At 45.2% G+C, this 22,925-nt stretch overlaps 1 non-coding gene and 1 pseudogene across 1 annotated transcript; both read right to left on the reverse strand.

The window, feature by feature from the left end:
* Positions 1–277: 277 nt before the first annotated feature.
* LOC124669737 lies at positions 278–945 on the reverse strand (annotated as a pseudogene).
* A 7,671-nt stretch (positions 946–8,616) lies between these two features.
* TRNAP-UGG lies at positions 8,617–8,688 on the reverse strand. The gene has a single exon. It is a non-coding gene; the product is annotated as a tRNA-Pro (tRNA).
* Between the last annotated feature and the right edge of the window lie 14,237 nt (positions 8,689–22,925).

Raw genomic sequence — 22,925 nt, forward strand, 5'->3', positions numbered from 1 at the left:
ATCAATGGCGACTCCTTTATTTCTGTTACACAAGATCTTCTCCCATGGCCGCGAATGTGATGATGCCGCTACTTTCACGGCAATGTTAACATAAACTGCTGGTGGTCAGGAAGAATCTGCGGTTGAAGGCCAGGGTGTAGAGATGAGGAAGAATTAATCGTGCATGCAAATCTACAGAAATGGATATGCTGGGTTTGCTCCCGTGCAGAGCGACACAACACAAAGAACCACGGGTGAAAATCTACCAATTTATTCGTTCGCCGGCTCCTAATAATAATTACTCCGCTGGTACTGCCGGCATGTTGGGCACCTTGCCCACGGTGAACCCGCCGTCGACGACGAGGTTGTGCCCGTTGACGTACCTGGCCTCGTCGGACGCCAGGTACAGCGCCGCCCTCGCGACGTCCTCCGGCGCCAGAACCGCGCCCTCCATCTCGTTGATGCCCGCCTCGACGATCCGCCGGTGCCCCTCCGCGCTCTCCTCCGGGTACCACTCCGCCAGGAGGCGCATCACCAGCGGCGTCGCGATGTAGTTCGGCGAGATGGCGTCCACCCGCACCCCGGAGCGCGCCATCTCCCCGGCGACGGCGCACACGAGCCCCACGACGGCCGCCTTGGACACGATGTACGGGTGCGGCGCCACGCTCCCCAGCACGCCTTGGACACGATGTAGGTCGCGGAGTCGTGGCCGAGCTCGGCCGCCAGGGCGCGGCCCAGGTCGTCTTGGACGTCGGCGAGGACGACCTTGGCGCCGTTCCTGACGAACTCCTCAGCCGTCGCCTTGCCGATGCCGCTGGCCCCGCCGGTGATCACCGCGACCTTCCCGGCCAGCCTCTGGGAGCTCGACCCCGCCGAGTAGGTGCAGTGGTTAGCAATGCTGGGCAGGGGCAGCGCCGCGGCAGCTCCATTCTTTCCCCTGAGGACGATCTGCATCGCTCGGAACATCTTGCCGGTTGATTGATCTCAGCTAGCTGGAGTTGTGTTTGCTTGGTGAAGTGTGAAGCGGTTGTGCGCGTGCTGAGGCAAGTGCAAAGCAGCCGCTATTTAACATGACCAGAAGCGACGCCGCCGCGTGCCGGAACGTGGCGCGAGCGCCGACTTGCCAGGCATTACGTTGTCTTATAAGTCACAGGCTCACAGCTCATCATTTCCCCCATTCCATATTTGACCTAACACCATTTACTAGTTCAAGACCTTAGGTTGACATAACTATTGCATCAATTCTATATTATACACCATATCTATATTATACACCATTTATCTATATTTGAACTAGTAAACAGGTTAAGAAGTCAATTTTCCAAATGGAATGCAACAAAGCACCGGGTCCAGATGGTTTTCCAGCAGAGTTTTATCAAACCTTCTGGGATACTATTAAATCGGATTTACACATTGGACAACTAGAATTATTTCGTCTAAATTTTGGTGAAGTTATCTTGTTACCGAAAATTAATGAGGCAGAAAGGATCCAACAATATAGACCCATTTGCCTATTAAATGTAAGTTTCAAGATTTTCACTAAAGTGGCCACCATTAGACTTAATATGGTTGCGGAGCATGTGGTTTTGCCATCGCAAACAGCCTTTATGCAAGGACGGAATATCCTTGATGGAGTGGCGGTTTTGCATGAGACGGTACATGAGATGCATTCTAAGAAATTAAATGGGGTTATTTTAAAGCTTGATTTTGAGAAGGCGTATGATAAAGTTAAATGGTCTTTCCTTCAACAGACACTCAGGATGAAAGGCTTTTCGCCTGAGTGGCGAGCTCTAATTAATGATTTCGTGTATGGTGGTAGTGTGGCTATACGGGTCAATGATGACACCGGACACTACTTCCAAACGCGAAAAGGGTTACGCCAAGGGGATCCGTTATCTCCGATGTTGTTTAACATCGTAGCGGATATGTTGGCGGTACTCATAGAGCGGGCCAAGTCTGATGGTCAAATTGAAGGGGTGATTCCACATCTAGTTGATGGTGGCTTATCTATCCTTCAATACGCCGATGACACAATTCTTTTTATGGATCATGATCTTGAAAAAGCTCGAAATCTAAAATTAATTTTAGCAGCTTTTGAGCAATTATCGGGATTGAAAATTAACTTCCATAAAAGTGAATTGTTCTGCTTCGGTGATGCCCAAGACGATGTAGCTCTGTATACAGAGTTATTTGGTTGCGGGCAAGGCCAATTTCTGATTCGCTATTTGGGTATTCCGATTCACTATCGGAGACTGACAATTGTGGAATGGAAATTAGTGGAAGAAAGATTACAAAAACGCCTCAGTAGTTGGAAAGGTAAACTGTTGTCCCTGGGTGGAAGATTGGTACTCATTAATTCAGTACTAACTAATATGGTACTGTATATGTTATCGTTCTTCATCTTACCCAAAGGAATTCTGCACAAACTCGATTATTATCGATCCAGATTCTTTTGGCAAGGGGAAAACGAGAAAAACAAATATCGACTGGTTAAATGGAGTATAGTTTGTAATCCCAAAGATCAAGGAGGGCTTGGAGTTCATGACCTGGAGGTCAAAAACTCAGCGCTACTGGGTAAATGGCTTTTTAAGCTACTTACTGAGGATGGGATTTGGTAAACTATACTCCGGAGAAAGTATATCGGCTCGAAGACATTATCTCAAGTGGTTTGGAAACCTGGGGATTCACACTTCTGGGTTGGTCTTATGGCGACAAAAAATGTCTTTTTTCGACATGGGACTTTCTCCATTAAGAATGGAGCACGGATACGGTTACGGGAAGATGCTTGGCTCGACAATGCACCCCTATGTGAACAGATATCCCGCTTTGTATAGAATTGTGCGTCGCCAAGGTGATACCATTGCAACAGTAATGGCTACCTCACCCCCGAATGTGACGTTCAGACGGGTTTTACTAGGACAAAGGCTCGTGGCATGGAACAACCTAATTCTGCGGCTTGGAGATATTCAGTTATCGCCAGAGCCAGATGAATTTCGATGGAACCTCCACGTAGATGGTTCCTTTTCTGTAAAATCTTTATACAATGCGAAGCTGCTTTCTGATTTACCAGTTGATAATAATAAGAAAATTTGGAAGATGAAGATACCATTAAAAATTAAAAAATTTGGATGGTATCTTCGTCAAGGGGTTATTCTCACAAAAGACAATCTTGTTAAGCGGAATTGGCACGGAAGTACACGATGTGTCTTTTGTCATCATGATGAAACCATCAATCATTTATTCTTCCAGTGCCAGTTTGCGAGATCTATATGGTCAGTCATCCAAGTAGCGTCTACCTTGTATCCTCCGACTAGTGTCGCTAATGTCTTTGGCAATTGGCTTCATGGTATCAACTCAAGGTTTAAAATGCTTCTTAGGATGGGGGCGCTAGCAGTTATCTGGGCGCTCTGGCTATGTAGAAACGACAAGATCTTTAATGACAAAAAATGCTCTTTGTTGCAGGTTATCTACAGATGCACAGGTATTCTCCGTTCGTGGTTACCTCTTCAGCGGGTGGAGAATCGAGACCTGTTTACGGAGGTCTGTACATGGTTGGAGGATACGGCGAGGGATACTTTTTCCCTACATGGGTGGCAGCATAGTCTAAGGATAGAAGCTCCACCTAGCTCTTAGGCGTTATATGATTCATCATTCCGATATGTATTTCGCCTATTTTTGTTTTATGTAACTTTGGTCACTTGAGACAACAAACGGCTGTGTGCATCCTGGTTATGCAGAGGCTGGATGTAATTGCTTCTTGAAGTAATAAAGCATCCTTTATCGAAAAAATTCCATACTTGACATTTCGCCTGATCTAAATTTGGCGACCGGCAGTGAAGCATAGTAGTGTGAAGCTGGTGTGTGCGTACTGAGGACAGTGCAAGCAGAGCCATTATTTAAGAGCATCTTCACTGGGTGTGAAGCTGGTGTGTGCGCTTCCGGCGTGGTTCGGCCTACGATCGCCGTATGAAAAATAGGTCTAATTCGATAAAAATTGGGCTCCTACGATCGCAACTGGGGCAATTTCGTCCATTCGATGTTAAAAAAATGGCCTGGAGAGGGGTGTTAAGGAGCCGAGTGGAGATGCTCTAATAAGACCACATGCAACGCCACCCCGCCGCCTCAGGCACCGGAACATGGCCCCAACGCTGACTTGGCTGGTATCATCTTGTCTTTAGTCACAGGTTCACAGCTCATCGCTTCCCTTATTCCATACTTATTGACATTTCCCCTCCAAATTCGGGGATTAGCAGTGAAGCATATATGATAGATCAGCCGGTCAGGTGCGACCTCTTCCGTCTGTGACATGGCTATTCACTGCGTATTTGTGACGGCCGGTGTGAGGGCATGTAGAATGAAAGTAGGAGAGAAAACAAGCTTTTTTCTAAGTAGCTCTCCCTATCATTTAGACAATGTAATATAGATATGTGGTGTATAATATAGAATTGATGCAATAGTTATGTCAACCTAAGGTCTTGAACTAGTAAATGGTGTTAGGTAAAATGTTTATTTCAACACTCTCCCCACCTCATACAGTCTATTTTAGTTCTTAGAGGTGTGTTTGATAAAGGTTGCATTTTTCTTTTCTTTAATACTAGGTCAGCAGAGTCTTTTTGATTTGATACCATATAAAATTGATGCTTTAGGCAACTCAACCAAAACCAAAATTGTTAGAATAAGCTAGGCAATCTAATTATTTCAACATAGAATGCACCATTTCTTACTGCTATTCTCGCAACTAATAAGAATTAATTAAATTCTAGAAAAAAGTAATGTTACTAAGGAAAGATATATGGTGCAATGGAGATAAATGTCTTCTCTTATCTTCTAAAGGGATCATCCCTTAGTTTAGTAAAGAAATATTTGCTTTCTATATTATCTCTTATTCAGCTAAATAAAAAATGTGTGTGGTGGTTCTAAGAAAAGGCTTACGCCACCCCATTGAACACATACCCTCACTATCATGCTATCAATCGATTGCCTACCCATACCGGCTGTTTGCCTCTGCTCGCGTCGGAACTCAGAACACCCGAACAAATCATATGCATGTGCCGTTAACTTTTAAATTATAGGATTGCGCCATAACTTATGATGGCTGAGTTGCAGCAGGACGGATGATTATAAGTTGCAACTAGAATTAGTAACATCACGATAACTAAGATTTCTCAACGTAATCTAAACTCCATGCCGATGCCATGTAGAGTTTTTTTTTTAATAAAAGGCACTCAAGTGCCCGACTTTGAATTAACAAAGCCAACAACGGCGAGAACGATACAAAGTGCTGAACCCAGCTTACAGAACGACACCACACACCCACACGAACTACCGAAGAAGCTACAACCGGAAGCACGACCAAAAGGCTCAGCCAAAGCATCTACGAGGACTCAGAGAAGAACAGGAGTCTACAGTGTCGGGCCGGAGCTCACTCGAGAGCGAGCCATTTTCACGCGCGCCTCAACCAAACTCCTCCGTCGCAGAAATGCCACCGGAAGCCGACCACCACCGGGGACCGACCCACGTTGCTCGCAAACCGAAGAGCAGCGCCAAGGAAGCTCGACAAGGGAGGGGCACGGAGCAAGCCTTGCCGAAGATCGCCGAAGAATCACCTCCGTCACAACCTTCGGTGAGCCTCGCGCTGTGGGCTCCAAGACGGTGTCTTCAAGAAGAGCACGATGATACGCGTACAGCACGCGTCCGTTGGGAACCCCAAGAGGAAGGTGTGATGCGTACAGCGGCAAGTTTTCCCTCAGTAAGAAACCAAGGTTTATCGAACCAGTAGGAGCCAAGAAGCACGTCGAAGGTTGATGGCGGCGGGATGTAGTGCGGCGCAACACCAGGGATTCCGGCGCCAACGTGGAACCTGCACAACACAACCAAAGTACTTTGCCCCAACGAAACAGTGAGGTTGTCAATCTCACCGGCTTGCTGTAACAAAGGATTAGATGTATAGTGTGGATGATGATTGTTTGCAGAAAACAAGTAGAACAAGTATTGCAGTAGATTGTATTCAATGTAAAAGAATGGACCGGGGTCCACAATTCACTAGAGGTGTCTCTCCCATAAGATAAATAGCATGTTGGGTGAATAAATTACAGTCGGGCAATTGACAAATAGAGAGAGCATAACAATGCACATACATGACATGATAAGTATAGTGAGATTTAATTGGACATTACGACAAAGTACATAGACCGCTATCCAGCATGCATCTATGCCTAAAAAGTCCACCTTCAGGTTATCATCCGAACCCTTCCAGTATTAAGTTGCAAACAACAGACAATTGCATTAAGTATGGTGCGTAATGTAATCAATAACTACATCCTCGGACATAGCATCAATGTTTTATCCCTAGTGGCAACAGCACATCCACAACCTTAGAACTTTCTGTCACTTTCCCAGATTTAATGGAGGCATGAACCCACTATCGAGCATAAATACTCCCTCTTGGAGTTAAGAGTAAAAACTTGGCCAGAGTCTCTACTAATAACGGAGAACATGCAAGATCATAAACAACACATAGGTAATAGATTGATAATCAACATAACATAGTATTCTCTATCCATCGGATCCCGACAAACACAACATATAGCATTACAGATAGATGATCTTGATCATTTTAGGCAGCTCACAAGATCCGACAATGAAGCACATAAGGAGAAGACGACCATCTAGCTACTGCTATGGACCCATAGTCCAGGGGTGAACTACTCACTCATCACTCCGGAGGCGACCATGGCGGTGAAGAGTCCTCCGGGAGATGATTCCCCTCTCCGGCAGGGTGCCGGAGGCGATCTCCTGAATCCCCCGAGATGGGATTGGCGGCGGCGGCGTCTCTGGAAGGTTTTCCGTATCGTGGCTCTCGGTACTGGGGGTTTCGCGACGAAGACTATATGTAGGCGGAAGGGCAGCCTCGGAGGGGTCACGGGGGCCTCACACGCTAGGGCCGCGCGGGCCCCCCTGGGCCGCGCCGCCCTAGTGTGGCGGCGCCCCGTGGCCCCACTTCGTCTTCTCTTCGGTCTTCTGGAAGCTTCGTGGCAAAATAGGCCCTCGGGCGTTGATTTCGTCCAATTCCGAGAATATTTCCTTACTAGGATTTCTGAAACCAAAAACAGCGAGAAAACAACAACTGGCTCTTCGGCATCTCGTTAATAGGTTAGTGCCGGAAAATGCATAAATACGACATAAAGTATGCATAAAACATGTAGATATCATCAATAATGTGGCATGGAACATAAGAAATTATCGATACGTCGGAGACGTATCGCACGACACCGGAGTGCCGCCACCGCCCGATCCGAGGATCTTGGGTTTTCACCCGGACGAAGTAGAGTGACGGAGGTTGGCCTCACGGCGCCTTCAACAAGGGAACGCCGTCCGCGGACGCCGCCGCCGTGGCCCGAGGGGCAAAGGTTTCCCCTTGGCAACCTCCCCACCATCTACACCCCACACCACTCGACTCGTCGAATACCACGTCGCCCCCACGACCATGGCACCGACCAGCACCAGAGCTACTGGCTCGCCCGCCAACCAAATAGCTCCCCCTTCCGGGCCGCCGCCCGCGCATCCCAACCCTGCCCGCTGCAGCACCGAGGAAAGCAAGAAACACCGCCGCGAGGATCGACCAACAAGCCCCAAAGAAGGCCAGAGAGGCAGCCGCCGGCCACCATGGCCGCCGGGTACCAGATCTGGGGGCGAACTGGGCCTGGCAGGGCCCGGGACCCCTGCCCCAACCCGCACGCAGGGCGGCCAGGGAGGCCACCCAGCCCACGCCTCGCCCTGCTCCATCCCAGAAGGCCTCGCCACCGCCGGCCCGCCCTGCCGTGGCCGCCGAATTTCGCGCCGCCGTGCTCGCCGCCCCGATCCCGCCGCCGGCCGAGCTCGCGCCGCCCGGCCACCGCGGACGCCTCCGCCGGAGCCGCCGCCGCCCGAGTGCGCCCAACACACGAGCCACCACGCCGCCGCCGGAGCAGCCGCGCCGCCACGCCCCGCGTCGGCGTCGCGCCCCGCCGCGACGAGACCGCCCGCACCGGCGACACCGCGAGGAGGGAGAGGTGCCCCGCCGCCGCCGGCGCCCCGAGCTCGCCGGCGGCGCCCTCCCGGCGGCGGCGAAGCGGGGAGGGGAGGAGAGCTTGGCGACTGTGGCGATTTAGGGTTTCGCCCTGGGCCTCGCGGGAGCCCAGGGACGAAACGTTTTTCGGCCAACTGCTTACTACTTTCTACAGAGATCTGACTCATGCCATGTAGAGTACTAGTAGCTATTTATGCGAATGAATATTACTCCCTTCGATTTGAAAAAGAGTCGAATGCCACATTCTAATTACATTTTATAATTAATCTCTTCTAAATTAATCAAAAGAAGCCCAGCACACCATCTCTCCTCTCCTGATCTAATTTAAAATTTCGAAAACATGGTCCTACTCGCTCGCGTCCACGATCACACGTGGGAACAGACATGCATGAACGTCAAAGGCGGTGGTGAACCATTGGTTTCGTCTCTTTTGGGAAAGCACCGTGCTTCTTGTTCCATCGAGTTTCTTATTTTTTGTCCGAAACGAATTGCTCCCTTCAGCGGGACTACCACAAGACAAAACTCGCATTTTTTCTCTCTAGAAAACTCGCAGCAAAAACATAAAAAAGGGGGCATTCCGAGAATCGAACTCGGGACCTCTCGCACCCAAAGCGAGAATCATACCACTAGACCAAATGCCCTCGTATGCAATAATTCATTGTGAACTTTATTTGATTAAGTAACGTAGAACTGTCAACTGCAACTAAAGTCTTAGGTAGTAATGCATGATACTACCTATGATACTCCCATTGTGGCTAGTCTTACGCCATTGTATCTTGTATTGCGTTGAGTTGTATGATATTCCCTACCAATCAATATGGTACAATTACCCAAGAATTACATTTGCGTGACCAAACAAAGAATTTTATTCATTACATACATATCTCTATATCTCTATATACCCCTGAGCTAGACTTTCTAGTCTTTTCTTTTTGCCAAATACTTTTGCAGTTACTCTTTCGGTTTCCTCTTTATTCATGAGAATTTCTCAACTTTAAAACATGGTGTCAACAATTTTGGCACATATTCCTCATCGTGTTTAGTGAAGCACTAGCACCCTTGGAATTGTACTTTTTAAGTTGATCATCAAATAACATGTTCTCTTTCGAGTTTCGATATTAGCAATATTTTAGTGTGATGAACAAATCAATCACACATGTTACCCATCCTATCATGAGAACTTTATGATGAAGCTATGATAGCCTAATCGAATTACATATGTGAATTTTATTAGTGTCCAACTTTCTGGAGGATCAAGACATATAGTGTCTTTCAACCTTCATACACACTCATACAATTATGAGTTTATCTAGTCTCACTAATTTATATACCATCAGTTTTATAACAAAACAAAGTCTTTAGATATCATACGTATCTTATACCCTGCTTAGTTATTGAAAACAAACTTTTCAACTCCTCACATCACATTGTTTGTCAAACAAATTTGAAAAAAACATAGGATTAAAGAAGAGAATTATGGTATTAGATGCTAATTGAACTTATTGCTCTTTAGATTCCCAATCTCGTGAAGAAATTTGAGGTATGAGAAATTTTTCAATAGAACTTTTATCTTTTCTAGACTTTTCTTTCACAACACGGTACCCGTCCATAATGTGATTATTAGTTTAACAGTTTTTCAATCTTAACAAGCCTAGTGCATAGGTAGTCTAATGGGTACAAAGTCATAGTTTTATTGTGTGTCATGAAATAACGAAATACAATATATATTTATGTTTATTCACAATTATTACAACACATATCAAACAATTCACAACCATTGAAATAATACACACATGTCCAGAACTGATGTATGACCAAAAGCATTGCGATGCATAAGAAACTAGATAACAAGTTCACAAATTCTATGTGCAACGTATTTATTCGGGTATCTATATTTTGAATGATGAATGAAATATGCTATAGTGGTGAATTAAATCGAATAACAGTTGGTGGAAAAGGAATATAGATGGCAGAAAAAGAAATAGTCACTACTCTGCCGGTCTATTGGAAATAGATGACATCCTTAAATAATTACTACTAGCTTTTAAAAAACTACCAACATATAAATAATATTTAGGTTGGTCATATAAGCATGGTGTTGTTTGTTCGTCATGGTTTCACCTCGATGACACTATTAAATGTATAATTTAACCATGGTATTTTTAATACCATCAATGGAAATATAAGGGTCACACTTAATTTTGTTAGATAAAAAATATTAATTGTTAATTAGTGTGCTATGCAAACATCAACTGTAAATATGAGGGAAGGTCATACTTGGAGAACACTTATTTGATGTGATCCGACTAGAACAACAAAATCACCACTTCCTTATTTGTTTGCATCTCACTTCTCTATAGTACCGTAAAAAATGTGTGATGAAAACCTAATTAAGTGACAAAGTGTATGACTGTGACACTATTTATAGCTTGTGTAGTTCTTTGAGGAAAAAATAAGTATGATAGAACGCCTCACTATTCTAGGACTTGAGACATTGGAGGTAGCCAAAGAACTCAACCATAGCCCACGGCTCGGGAAGCATTTGTTGCCTCCATGCACGCCGCAGAACAGTAAGCCGCCTCCCTAGTGGCTCGCCGGTGCAAGACATGCCACGATTGGTGGCCTACGGCCTAGGTCACTCAACCCACAAAGTCATCCACGAACTAGTAGATGCTGACCCCGGTGGCGGGAGCGGTGCAGACGACCGGCGCTCTCATTTGCCCCGTGCCCGTACCAATGTTACTTGTTCCAGAAGTGGCTACAAAGGCTGGCATGTCATTGCCGTTGTTTAGGGCCTGCCACTCACGTTTGGTCTGGAACAAGCGAGACAGATCGATCGGTTGTAAGTGTAGCCGATGCTAGGAAAGCGCCCATAGACTCATAGAGTCCCGAGCTCATTCACCGGGAGTGTGCGCCGATGCGAGATACGCGATTGGAAGTCGTCAGGACGAGGTACCAATTACGTGATCGTGATCGTATACCGACGGCAGTTGTTCTGCCGTGGGCACCTGTCGGCCCCGACATTTGGCTGTCCTCATACCTTTACGCCGGTCCGCTTTTCACCTGATTCCTGTAGTGCTGCTTCTTCAGAATTGAAAACATCTCCATCAGCCGTCATGAATTCTCTATGTTGCTACCGCACGGCTCTGGAGAAAGAAGAAGAAAAAGGAAGAATAAGAAACATGGGCCGGGCGTTACCACAAAATATAACGTTACTGTATATAAACGTTCAGTTCAGTCTTGATCAATGACAATGTGCACACATGGAATGGATGTATGAGATTACATTGAGGATACTGAATGATACTTATTTGAATAATCCACCCATTTGTCGTGAAGCGCAGAGTCCTACCTTTCAGGGTGAAAACCCAAGGTCTGGCCTTAACTGGTTGTGTCTGGCAGTGACCTTGGTGGAGGCATTGTTTTGAGAGTGGGGACTATCTTCAGGGTGAAAACCTAAGATCTTTGATCGGGCGACGACGGTGTTGTAGCACTGTTCCCTTCTTGGAGGCGTCGTTTTTTGGAGAGTATGCAATTCAGGTGTTGTCATGGTGGTGGATGTATTGCTGTTGTTAGGTCCGTGATACTGTAGCGGGACTTTTGTTTCTTAGTTTTCTTTTCCCTTTTTTTGGCTGTGTGCATCCGTAGTGCCATTAGGGTGGTGCGTTGTTGCAGAGGCTGGGTGTAATTGGTATCTCTCGATATTAATATATTCCCTTTATCGAAAAATTTGTCGTGAAGAGGAGCTGCTCGGGTATGGCCCTAGAGAGGCACAGGAGGAAGTCGTCAGAGGAAGCATGGGCAGAAAACACTTGAGTCATGCAACATTAAGATAGAAACGTTATCACCAACATATCACGCCTTAACTACTCCCTCTGATCCGTTCCTATGTGTCTCTAGGTGGTCAGTTTGACCTATATAATATAAATTATATCACAAAAACTTATACAATTATAAATTATAAATTATGAAGTTTCATATGTTTTTTAAATAATATATATACCTCATATTTAGTTCGTAAATTGACAACCACAGATATGCGAAGGACATACCGGACCAAGGGTGGTTGGAAGCTAGAAACAATCCAGAAGATTGCACACACCTCTTTGTTCACTGCAGATTCTCGCATCAGGATGGGGAATGTTTCGTACATGGACCAAGGCTAACTCCCCCATTCCTAGTGACAACTTTAGGAGCACGGAAGAGTGGTGGCTGGAAGCTAGAAAGGGAGCGCCAAAAAATTTGCGGCGAGACTTCGACACGATTACCATTTTGGTACATTGGAGGCTATGGAAGGAACACAATGCTCGTATTTTCCAACAAATGCTTAGCGAGCTGGACAAGGTGTTTGAGCTGATCGTCGAGGACCTTCGTGGAGAGCGGCTGGTTGCATTGTAAACTTCTAAGGGGTGCCTGACATTGTATAGAACCCTTCCTTGCGGTTTTAGAGTGCTGGTGGTCTTTTTTTTTTTTCTGTTTTCCCCCTTTTCGGCTACCTCAGCCGATGTTGTATCAAGAACATTATCCTATCGCCACATCAATTATCCTACCACCACGTCATTCAATTCTAGACATGTGTTCCACAATATAAAGCACACTATATTTAGGATCACCGGTGTATTTTCTCTTTTAACAAGGGAAGGGCCGCAAAGGTCCGACATGTTGCATTAATTAAGAGAGGTGGGGATACTACCAAGTCTTCACATTTTACATGCATGATCCTGAAACAAACATTAGAAACACAATCATGTCCTTCACCACCGATCTCGCGTCGAATCTTCTGGTTGTGGGCGTGGCTCATGCATGCTATGTCAAAGCCACACCGAAGAGCACCGACTAGTGTCGGATGTTCATTTCATTCCGAGGCTAATTAAGAGTAACATCATTAGTTTTCGCGAACTGGATGAAATCAGTTGCAAGTACTCGGCAGAAGATGGAGTCATGACTGTGCTGGATGAGCATCGGAAGTTGCTAGTTAAAGTTAACAAAACAAGAAATAGAGTTTTTCGCTCCATTCCAGATTAATTTAGTTGGATACATCATAAACATGTTTTTCGTCCTATACCTGCAGATGGCTAGGGTGAGACGACAGTTGCCGCCGTTGGAACCTCTCCTCTTGTCCCTCATGATGTTGTTGGAGGACGCAGCCGAGCGAATCCCATGTGACATACGCGATCTATACCAATTCTCGCAAGGCGATATGGCGTGGATGGACATAGCTTCGATGAGGACATTGTGGCGTCAGATTTCTTCTTTCGCATCGTCGTGTTTGGGGTGGCATGGTGGATTGGTGGCCCAACATTGATCTAATTCGTCATGTGCTATCTAAGGCGTTTGATATTGTATCGTCAGGGGAAGAGCCAGGGGGTGAGCAGGGGCTAGACACCCCCCCCCCAATCGATCGCCCCCCTCAACATCTTACAACAGCTACAGGTGCTATACGTATGAATAGATGCGTTTTTTTCTGTGGTGCCACTACACGAAGGCCGACCTTTGAGAAGGGAAAAACCCATCCCCCGCGCGCGCTCTCGCGACGACACGTGTCGCGCGCGGAACGTGTCCCCGGGAAAAGACGCGAATCGTTTTCCGGGTTTGGTTTTTCCCTTTACGCGCCGGTAGACCCGTTAACAATATGCGGACCCATTAATCTTCTTTTTCCCTTTACGCGCGCAGTACGTTTTCAAAAAATTGGGCGGGACTTTCTTTTTGGCTTTTTCCCTTTGTATTTCCGGGCTGTGAGTTTTCTGGGGAATTAATGGGTGGGAGGTAGCACTTTCAAATTACAATTTTTTTTAATTCCAACAGAGTGCTACGAGATGACATATGTCGAAGCGATTGCTACGGCTCGGCTTCGCCTCGTATCAAGGCGCCTTCGGCGCATCAAACATTAATAAACATAATGAATGGCAGACATATGTCGTTGTCCCCGTTTGTTGTTACCCCCATATGTCGAAGCGATTGCTACGGCTCGGCTTCGCCTCGTATCAAGGCGCCTTCGGTGCATCAAACATTAATAAACATAATGAATGGCAGACATATGTCGTTGTCCCCGTTTGTCGTTACCCCTTTTTTTTTCTATTTTTTTCTTTTGGAAAGGTTTCTGTTTGATTTTCTCTTTTATTCTCTGGAAAGATTTCCGTTTTCTCTTTTGATTTATCTGGAAAGATTTCCGTTTCCTCTAGCGCAGGTACATTTTCGAAGGGTTGTGAAGTACATCCTCGTCGTAGAGACAAGTACAGCGTCGGAACCAAGAGGAGTACGAGGTAGTTTCTCTGTTTGTTTCTCTGGAAAGATTTTCCGTTTTCTCTAGCGCAGGTACAGGTTCGAAGGGGTGTGAAGTACATCCTCGTCGTGGAGACGAGTACAGGTTATGTAGGAAGAGGAGCACGGTACTGTGTTTCTCTTTTGATTTATCTGGAAAGATTTCCGTTTCCTCTAGCGCAGGTACACGTCCGAAGGGGTGTGAAGTACATCCTCGGCGTAGAGACGAGTACAGGTTATGTAGGAAGAGGAGCACGGTACTGTATTTCTCTTTTGGTTTATCTGGAAAGATTTCCGTTTTCTCTAGCGCAGGTACACGTCCGAAGGAGTGTGAAGTACATCCTCGGCGTAGAGACGAGTACAACCTAGGTAGGAAGAGGAGCACGGTACTGTGTTTCTCTTTTGGTTTATCTGGAAAGATTTTCCGTTTTCTCTAGCGCAGGTACACGTCCGAAGGGGTGTGAAGTACATCCTCGTCGTAGAGACGAGTACAGCCTAGGTAGGAAGAGGAGCACGGTACTGTGTTTCTCTTTTGATTTATCTGGAAAGATTTCCGTTTCCTCTAGCGCAGGTACACGTCCGAAGGGGTGTGAAGTACATCCTCGGCGTAGAGACGAGTACAGCCTAGGTAGGAAGAGGAGCACGGTACTGTATTTCTCTTTTGATTTATCTGGAAAGATTTTCCGTTTTCTCTAGCGCAGGTACACGTCCGAAGGGGTGTGAAGTACATCCTCGTCGTAGAGACGAGTACAGCCTAGGTAGGAAGAGGAGCACGGTACTGTGTTTCTCTTTTGATTTATCTGGAAAGATTTCCGTTTCCTCTAGCGCAGGTACACGTCCGAAGGGGTGTGAAGTACATCCTCGGCGTAGAGACGAGTACAGCCTAGGTTGGAAGAGGAGCACGGTACTGTATTTCTCTTTTGGTTTATCTGGAAAGATTTCCGTTTCCTCTAGCGCAGGTACACGTCCGAAGGGGCGTGAAGTACATCCTCGGCGTAGAGACGAGTACAGCCTAGGTAGGAAGAGGAGCACGGTACTGTGTTTCTCTTTTGGTTTATCTGGAAAGATTTCCGTTTCCTCTAGCGCAGGTACACGTCCGAAGGGGTGTGAAGTACATCCTCGGCGTAGAGACGAGTACAGCCTAGGTAGGAAGAGGAGCACGGTACTGTGTTTCTCTTTTCTTTTATCTGGAAAGATTTCCGTTTCCTCTAGCGCAGGTACACGTCCGAAGGGGTGTGAAGTACATCCTCGGCGTAGAGACGAGTACAGGTTATGTAGGAGGAGAGGAGCACGGTACTGTATTTCTCTTTTGGTTTATCTGGAAAGATTTCCGTTTCCTCTAGCGCAGGTACACGTCCGAAGGGGTGTGAAGTACATCCTCGGCGTAGAGACGAGTACAGCCTAGGTAGGAAGAGGAGCACGGTACTCGTGTTTCTCTTTTGGTTTATCCGGAAAGATTTCCGTTTCCTCTAGCGCAGGTACACGTCCGAAGGGGTGTGAAGTACATCCTCGGCGTAGAGAGGAGTACAGCGTAGGTAGGAAGAGGAGCACGGTACTGTGTTTCTCTTTTGATTTATCTGGAAAGATTTTCCGTTTTCTCTAGCACAGGTACAGGTTCGAAGGTGTGTGAAGTACATCCCCGGCGTGGAGACGAGTACATGTTATGTAGGAGGAGAGGAGCACGGTACTGTGTTTCTCTTTTGATTTATCTGGAAAGATTTCCGTTTCCTCTAGCGCAGGTACACGTCCGAAGGGGTGTGAAGTACATCCTCGGCGTGGAGACGAGTACAGCCTAGGTAGGAAGAGGAGCACGGTACTGTGTTTCTCTTTTGGTTTATCTGGAAAGATTTCCGTTTCCTCTAGCGCAGGTACACGTCCGAAGGTGTGTGAAGTACATCCCCGGCGTGGAGATGAGTACAGGTTATGTAGGAGGAGAGGAGCACGGTACTGTATTTCTCTTTTGGTTTATCTGGAAAGATTTCCGTTTCCTCTAGCGCAGGTACACGTCCGAAGGGGTGTGAAGTACATCCTCGGCGTAGAGATGAGTACAGCCTAGGTAGGAAGAGGAGCACGGTACTCGTGTTTCTCTTTTGGTTTATCTGGAAAGATTTCCGTTTCCTCTAGCGCAGGTACACGTCCGAAGGGGTGTGAAGTACATCCTCGGCGTAGAGACGAGTACATCCTAGGTAGGAAGAGGAGCACGGTACTGTGTTTCTCTTTTGATTTATCTGGAAAGATTTTCCGTTTTCTCTAGCGCAGGTACAGGTTCGAAGCTGTGTGAAGTACATCCCCGGCGTGGAGACGAGTACAGGTTATGTAGGAGGAGAGGAGCACGGTCATCGTGTTTCTCTTTTGATTTATCCGGAAAGATTTCCGTTTCCTCTAGCGCAGGTACACGTCCGAAGGGGTGTGAAGTACATCCTCGGCGTAGAGACGAGTACAGCCTAGGTAGGAAGAGGAGCACGGTACTCGTGTTTCTCTTTTGATTTATCCGGAAAGATTTTCCGTTTTTCTAGCGCGGTACAGGTTCGAAGGGGTGTGAAGTACATCCTCGTCGTGGAGACGAGTACAGGTTATGTAGGAGGAGAGGAGCACGGTACTGTATTTCTCTTTTGGTTTATCTGGAAAGATTTCCGTTTCCTCTAGCGCAGGTACACGTCCGAAGGGGTGTGAAGTACATCCTCGGCGTAGAGACGAGTACAGCCTAGGTAGGAAGAGGAGCACGGTACTGTGTTTCTCTTTTGATTTATCTGGAAAGATTTTCCGTTTTGTCTAGCGCAGGTACAGGTTCGAAGGTGTGTGAAGTACATCCCCGGCGTGGAGACGAGTACAGGTTATGTAGGAGGAGAGGAGCACGGTACTGTATTTATCTTTTGGTTTCTCTGGAAAGATTTCCGTTTCCTCTAGCGCAGGTACACGTCCGAAGGGGTGTGAAGTACATCCTCGTCGTAGAGACGAGTACAGGTCATGTAGGAAGAGGAGCACGGTACTGTATTTCTCTTTTGATTTATCTGTAAAGATTTTCCGTTTTCTCTAGCGCAGGTACATGTTCGAATGGTGGTGAAGTACATTCCCGGCGTAGAGAGGAGTACAGGTTAGGTAGGAAGAGGAGCACGGTACTGTGTTTTTCTTTTTGATTTATCTGGAAAGATTTCCGCTTTCTCTAGCGTAGGTACATGTTCTATTGGGTGTCGAGTACGGCGATGACGGCTAGTCGTGTACAGGTTTCTCATCAAAATGAGTACAAGTCTGTGCTTCTCCATCGCAGGTACTGGTTCAAATGCGTGTCAAGTACAACGGTGATGGCGAACCGAGTACATGTTTCGCACAAAGAGGAGTACATGATTTTGTCTCTTTCCGTTTTCTCTAGCCCGAGGTACAGGTGTAAAAGCGTGTCGAGTACAGGGGTGACCGGGAGTCGAGTACAACTTATGTAGACGTACAGGACTGTGTCTCTTTCCTTTTTCACTAGTGTAGTTACAGGTGCAAAGGCTTGTCGAGTACAGCAGTGAGGACGAGTCGAGTACAGTTCGCAGCAAATGAATTTCAGACATATGACACTACCATTAACATTACAGTGTCAATAAATTCGAGTAGTTTCTCAAATATTACATATAAAATATTGTAAAGTACACGTGACACTAGCATTAACTAATAACCAAATACAGTACCGTTTCTGTTTGATTTTGGAAAGGTTTCTGTTTGATTTTCTCTTTTATTCTCTGGAAAGATTTCCGTTTTCTCTTTTATTCTCTGGAAAGGTTCTCGTGTTTTTCTTTTTGATTTATCCGGAAAGATTTCCGCTTTCTCTAGCGTAGGTACATGTTCTATTGGGTGTCGAGTACATCCTCGTCGTAGAGACGAGTACGAGTTATGTAGGAAGAGGAGCACGGTACTCGTATTTCTCTTTTGGTTTCTCTCGGAAAGATTTCCGTTTCCTCTAGCGCGGTACATGTTCGAAGGGTTGTGAAGTACATCCTCATCGTAGAGACAAGTACAACGTCGGAACCAAGAGGAGTACGAGGTAGTTTCTCTGTTTGTTTCTCTCGGAAAGATTTTCCGTTTTCTCTAGCGCAGGTACGAGGTTCGAAGGGGTGTGAAGTACATCCTCGGCGTAGAGACGAGTACAGGTTATGTAGGAAGAGGAGCACGGTATTGTGTTTCTCTTTTGATTTATCTGGAAAGATTTCCGTTTCCTCTAGCGCAGGTACACGTCCGAAGGGGTGTGAAGTACATCCTCGTCGTAGAGACGAGTACATGTTATGTAGGAAGAGGAGCACGGTACTGTGTTTCTCTTTTGATTTATCTGGAAAGATTTCCGTTTTCTCTAGCGCAGGTACACGTCCGAAGGGTTGTGAAGTACATCCCCGGCGTAGAGATGAGTACAGGTTATGTAGGAAGAGGAGCACGGTACTGTATTTCTCTTTTGATTTATCTGTAAAGATTTTCCGTTTTTTCTAGCGCAGGTACATGTTCGAATGGTGGTGAAGTACATCCCCGGCGTAGAGACGAGTACAGGTTAGGTAGGAAGAGGAGCATGGTACTGTGTTTTTCTTTTTGATTTATCTGGAAAGATTTACGCTTTCTCTAGCGTAGGTACATGTTCTATTGGGTGTCGAGTACGGCGATGACGGCTAGTCGTGTACAGGTTTCCCATCAAAATGAGTACAAGTCTGTGCTTCTCCATCGCAGGTACTGGTTCAAATGCGTGTCAAGTACAACGGTGATGGCGAACCGAGTACATGTTTCGCACAAAGAGGAGTACATGATTTTGTTTCTTTCCGTTTTCTCTAGCCCAGGTACAGGTTTAAAAACGTGTCGAGTGCAGGGGTGACCGGGAGTCGAGTACAACTTATGTAGGAGTACAGGACTGTGTCTCTTTCCTTTTTCACTAGTGTAGTTACAGGTGCAAAGGCTTGTCGAGTACAGCGGTGAGGACGAGTCGAGTACAGTTCGCAGCAAATGAATTTCAGACATATGACACTACCATTAACATTACAGTGTCAATAAATTCGAGTAGTTTCTCAAATATTACATATAAAATATTGAAAAGTACACGTGACACTAGCATTAACTAATAACCAAATACAGTACCGTTTCTGTTTGATTTTGGAAAGGTTTCTGTTTGATTTTCTCTTTTATTCTCTGGAAAGATTTCCGTTTTCTCTTTTATTCTCTGGAAAGGTTACTGTGTTTTTCTTTTTGATTTATCTGGAAAGATTTCCGCTTTCTCTAGCGTAGGTACATGTTCTATTGGGTGTCGAGTACATCCTCGTCGTAGAGACGAGTACAGGTTATGTAGGAAGAGGAGCACGATACTGTATTTCTCTTTTGGTTTCTCTGGAAAGATTTCCGTTTCCTCTAGCGCAGGTACATGTTCGAAGGGTTGTGAAGTACATCCTCGTCGTAGAGACAAGTACAACGTCGGAACCAAGAGGAGTACGAGGTAGTTTCTCTGTTTGTTTCTCTGGAAAGATTTTCCGTTTTCTCTAGCGCAGGTACAGGTTCGAAGGGGTGTGAAGTACATCCTCGGCGTAGAGACGAGTACAGGTTATGTAGGAAGAGGAGCATGGTACTGTGTTTCTCTTTTGATCTATCTGGAAAGATTTCCGTTTCCTCTAGCGCAGGTACACGTCCGAAGGGGTGTGAAGTACATCCTCGTCGTAGAGACGAGTACATGTTATGTAGGAAGAGGAGCACGGTACTGTGTTTCTCTTTTGATTTATCTGGAAAGATTTCCGTTTCCTCTAGCGCAGGTACACGTCCGAAGGGTTGTGAAGTACATCCCCGGCGTAGAGACGAGTACAGGTTATGTAGGAAGAGGAGCACGGTACTGTATTTCTCTTTTGATTTATCTGTAAAGATTTTCCGTTTTTTCTAGCGCAGGTACATGTTCGAATGGTGGTGAAGTACATCCCCGGCGTAGAGACGAGTACAGGTTAGGTAGGAAGAGGAGCACGGTACTGTGTTTTTCTTTTTGATTTATCTGGAAAGATTTACGCTTTCTCTAGCGTAGGTACATGTTCTATTGGGTGTCGAGTACGGCGATGACGGCTAGTCGTGTACAGGTTTCGCATCAAAATGAGTACAAGTCCGTGCTTCTCCATCGCAGGTACTGGTTCAAATGCGTGTCAAGTACAACGGTGATGGCGAACCGAGTACATGTTTCGCACAAAGAGGAGTACATGATTTTGTCTCTTTCCGTTTTCTCTAGCCCAGGTACAGGTGTAAAAGCGTGTCGAGTGCAGGGGTGACCGGGAGTCGAGTACAACTTATGTAGGAGTACAGGACTGTGTCTCTTTCCTTTTTCACTAGTGTAGTTATAGGTGCAAAGGCTTGTCGAGTACAGCGGTGAGGACGAGTCGAGTACAGTTCGCAGCAAATGAATTTCAGACATATGACACTACCATTAACATTACAGTGTCAATAAATTCGAGTAGTTTCTCAAATATTACATATAAAATATTGAAAAGTACACGTGACACTAGCATTAACTAATAACCAAATACAAATACTTGAACGTAATTCGTTGCGTGGTTCACATTGTTTCTGTACGACACATTGTACTTATTTTAACTTACGCCTCACATTTTAGCTTTGTTATGACAAGCTTGAGCCAGGCACTGCCATGTAAGAATGGAGATCCTCTTTCATCTTTGAAGCTAAATGAGAAAATGTCTCCTTCTTTCAGGTAAAATTCTTGAACTATATCTCGGAAACCTTTCTTTATCATAGCTTTCCCATTCTTATCCATCTTCATGGTAGCATACATTGTAATGTCTCCCGATGTGCAGCTGACAACAACTTTAACCGGTTCTTGTATGAATCCCTGAATGTGTTCATTAGTGAATTCTTCTGAAAATTCCTAAGAAGATATTAACGAACCATTATTAGTTTTGTTGTACACTATGTCAGAAGTTTTCTTGTCATGAAGACGAGTAAGTATTTTATATAATTGACGAGATAGACTTACGAAAACTCCGATAAACTTACCATCTTAGATATGCCTCTTGTAACAAATGATTTAGTCATGGTGCAAATATAATGTTTAATAGCTGGTGTACTGGTTCGTGATGACTTCATTTGTCAGCTGGAGTACTTGAGTGTAATTCATCTCCACGTGGTTTCCAAAGACGCATGCTTCGTCAAAATTTTCGTTTCCATACGAGTCCGGGTCCTACAATCAAGAGGTATTATAAATTTTTCATTGAAAACTATATATTCACTGTAATGTTTGCTTTTTTGGTTGCTACTATTTGTACCTCTAACAGTTATCTTGTTCAACACCTCTGAGATAAACTGTGCATAACTTTCATCAATATCTCTGTCAACACCTTCTCCGTGCTTGTTGTCACTTTCATCATTGCTTTGCCTCTTTTCGGTGGCAGTGTTGGTTGTACCCCGATTACTCGTTGCGTGACTTTCCTACAGCTTTAGATGCATTAAGATCATATAGTTTAGATGCATTAAGATTTAAATAAAATTAAATTAACTTTCATTGCATGACATGAAGTAATATGGTTTATACGCAACTAAGCATTAACTTATGATTATTTGAAAACCTGGTCTCGAGGGTCGACGCCGTATGTTGGATAGTTGTTGCACAAGTTTCCGTATTCCTCTCGCCCTTGATTGCGCAGTCTCCTGAATTCTTGCAAGCGAGTGTTTCCTAGATATGACATTTCAATTATTAATTCATTCATTGTAAATCATATTTAAATTGAATTTAGGTCAACTTTCATTGTATTTGATGAGTAATATATTTTTTGAAACCTGGTAGTGAGGGTCGGCCTCGCATATTGGACAGCTTCCGCACAAGTATCCGTACTTCTTTGCCCTGTTGTGTGCATCCTCTTGCAGTCTTGAGAGCATTTTCTATGTAGAACAAAAAGGTAACCATCAAATTGCATATGCTTGCAATATATTTTGGAGACCAAAGAACTACAGATTATTCACTAATGCAAACAAATACATTTTGGATATAAATAATTTGTTTGTTTCAACTTAGTTCGAAGTGATAATGAAATTCATTTGATTTATAGTTATATCTTTTCTTATTTGTCATTTAAATATCATAGTGTGGAATATTAGTATATTTTAGCAACGAATATATTGTTCATGACCTATATTAATCATTTAACCTTGTTTTCTTGGTTGACTTGGAATTAAAATTTTATATACTTATTGATATCTTTGTGTCCGCCGACATTTGATCTTTTTCCCTTGGTTGACCTCGAATACGATGTATGTGTGTGATGTTTGTTCCTATTAGATCCATGAGCGGAACTTCAAGTTCGTGCTTGATTCACGAGGTGGCAAAAGAAAGCGTAGTGAGACTGTTTTCCGATGAGACCCTAGATCTATTTTCTGCATTATTGTGGTATGCGACCGATCTATTTATAACATAGAGTTTCCACCGAATCTATAAGTTTTGGAGATATACATACCAATGATCCGAAACCTGGGATAGTTTTCCGAATTGCAGCTGGTGTCGTCGTGATGGAGATGCCGGCGATGCTCCCTTGCTGTTGTTGCTTTCTTTTCCTGTTTTGGATAAGGAGGTGGATTCTTGCAAAGCGGTTGGTGTGGAACTGTTGATTTTAGAAGCCAAGTAGAG

This window comes from Lolium rigidum, chromosome 7, assembly GCF_022539505.1.
Source record: "Lolium rigidum isolate FL_2022 chromosome 7, APGP_CSIRO_Lrig_0.1, whole genome shotgun sequence".
NCBI lineage: Eukaryota > Viridiplantae > Streptophyta > Magnoliopsida > Poales > Poaceae > Lolium > Lolium rigidum.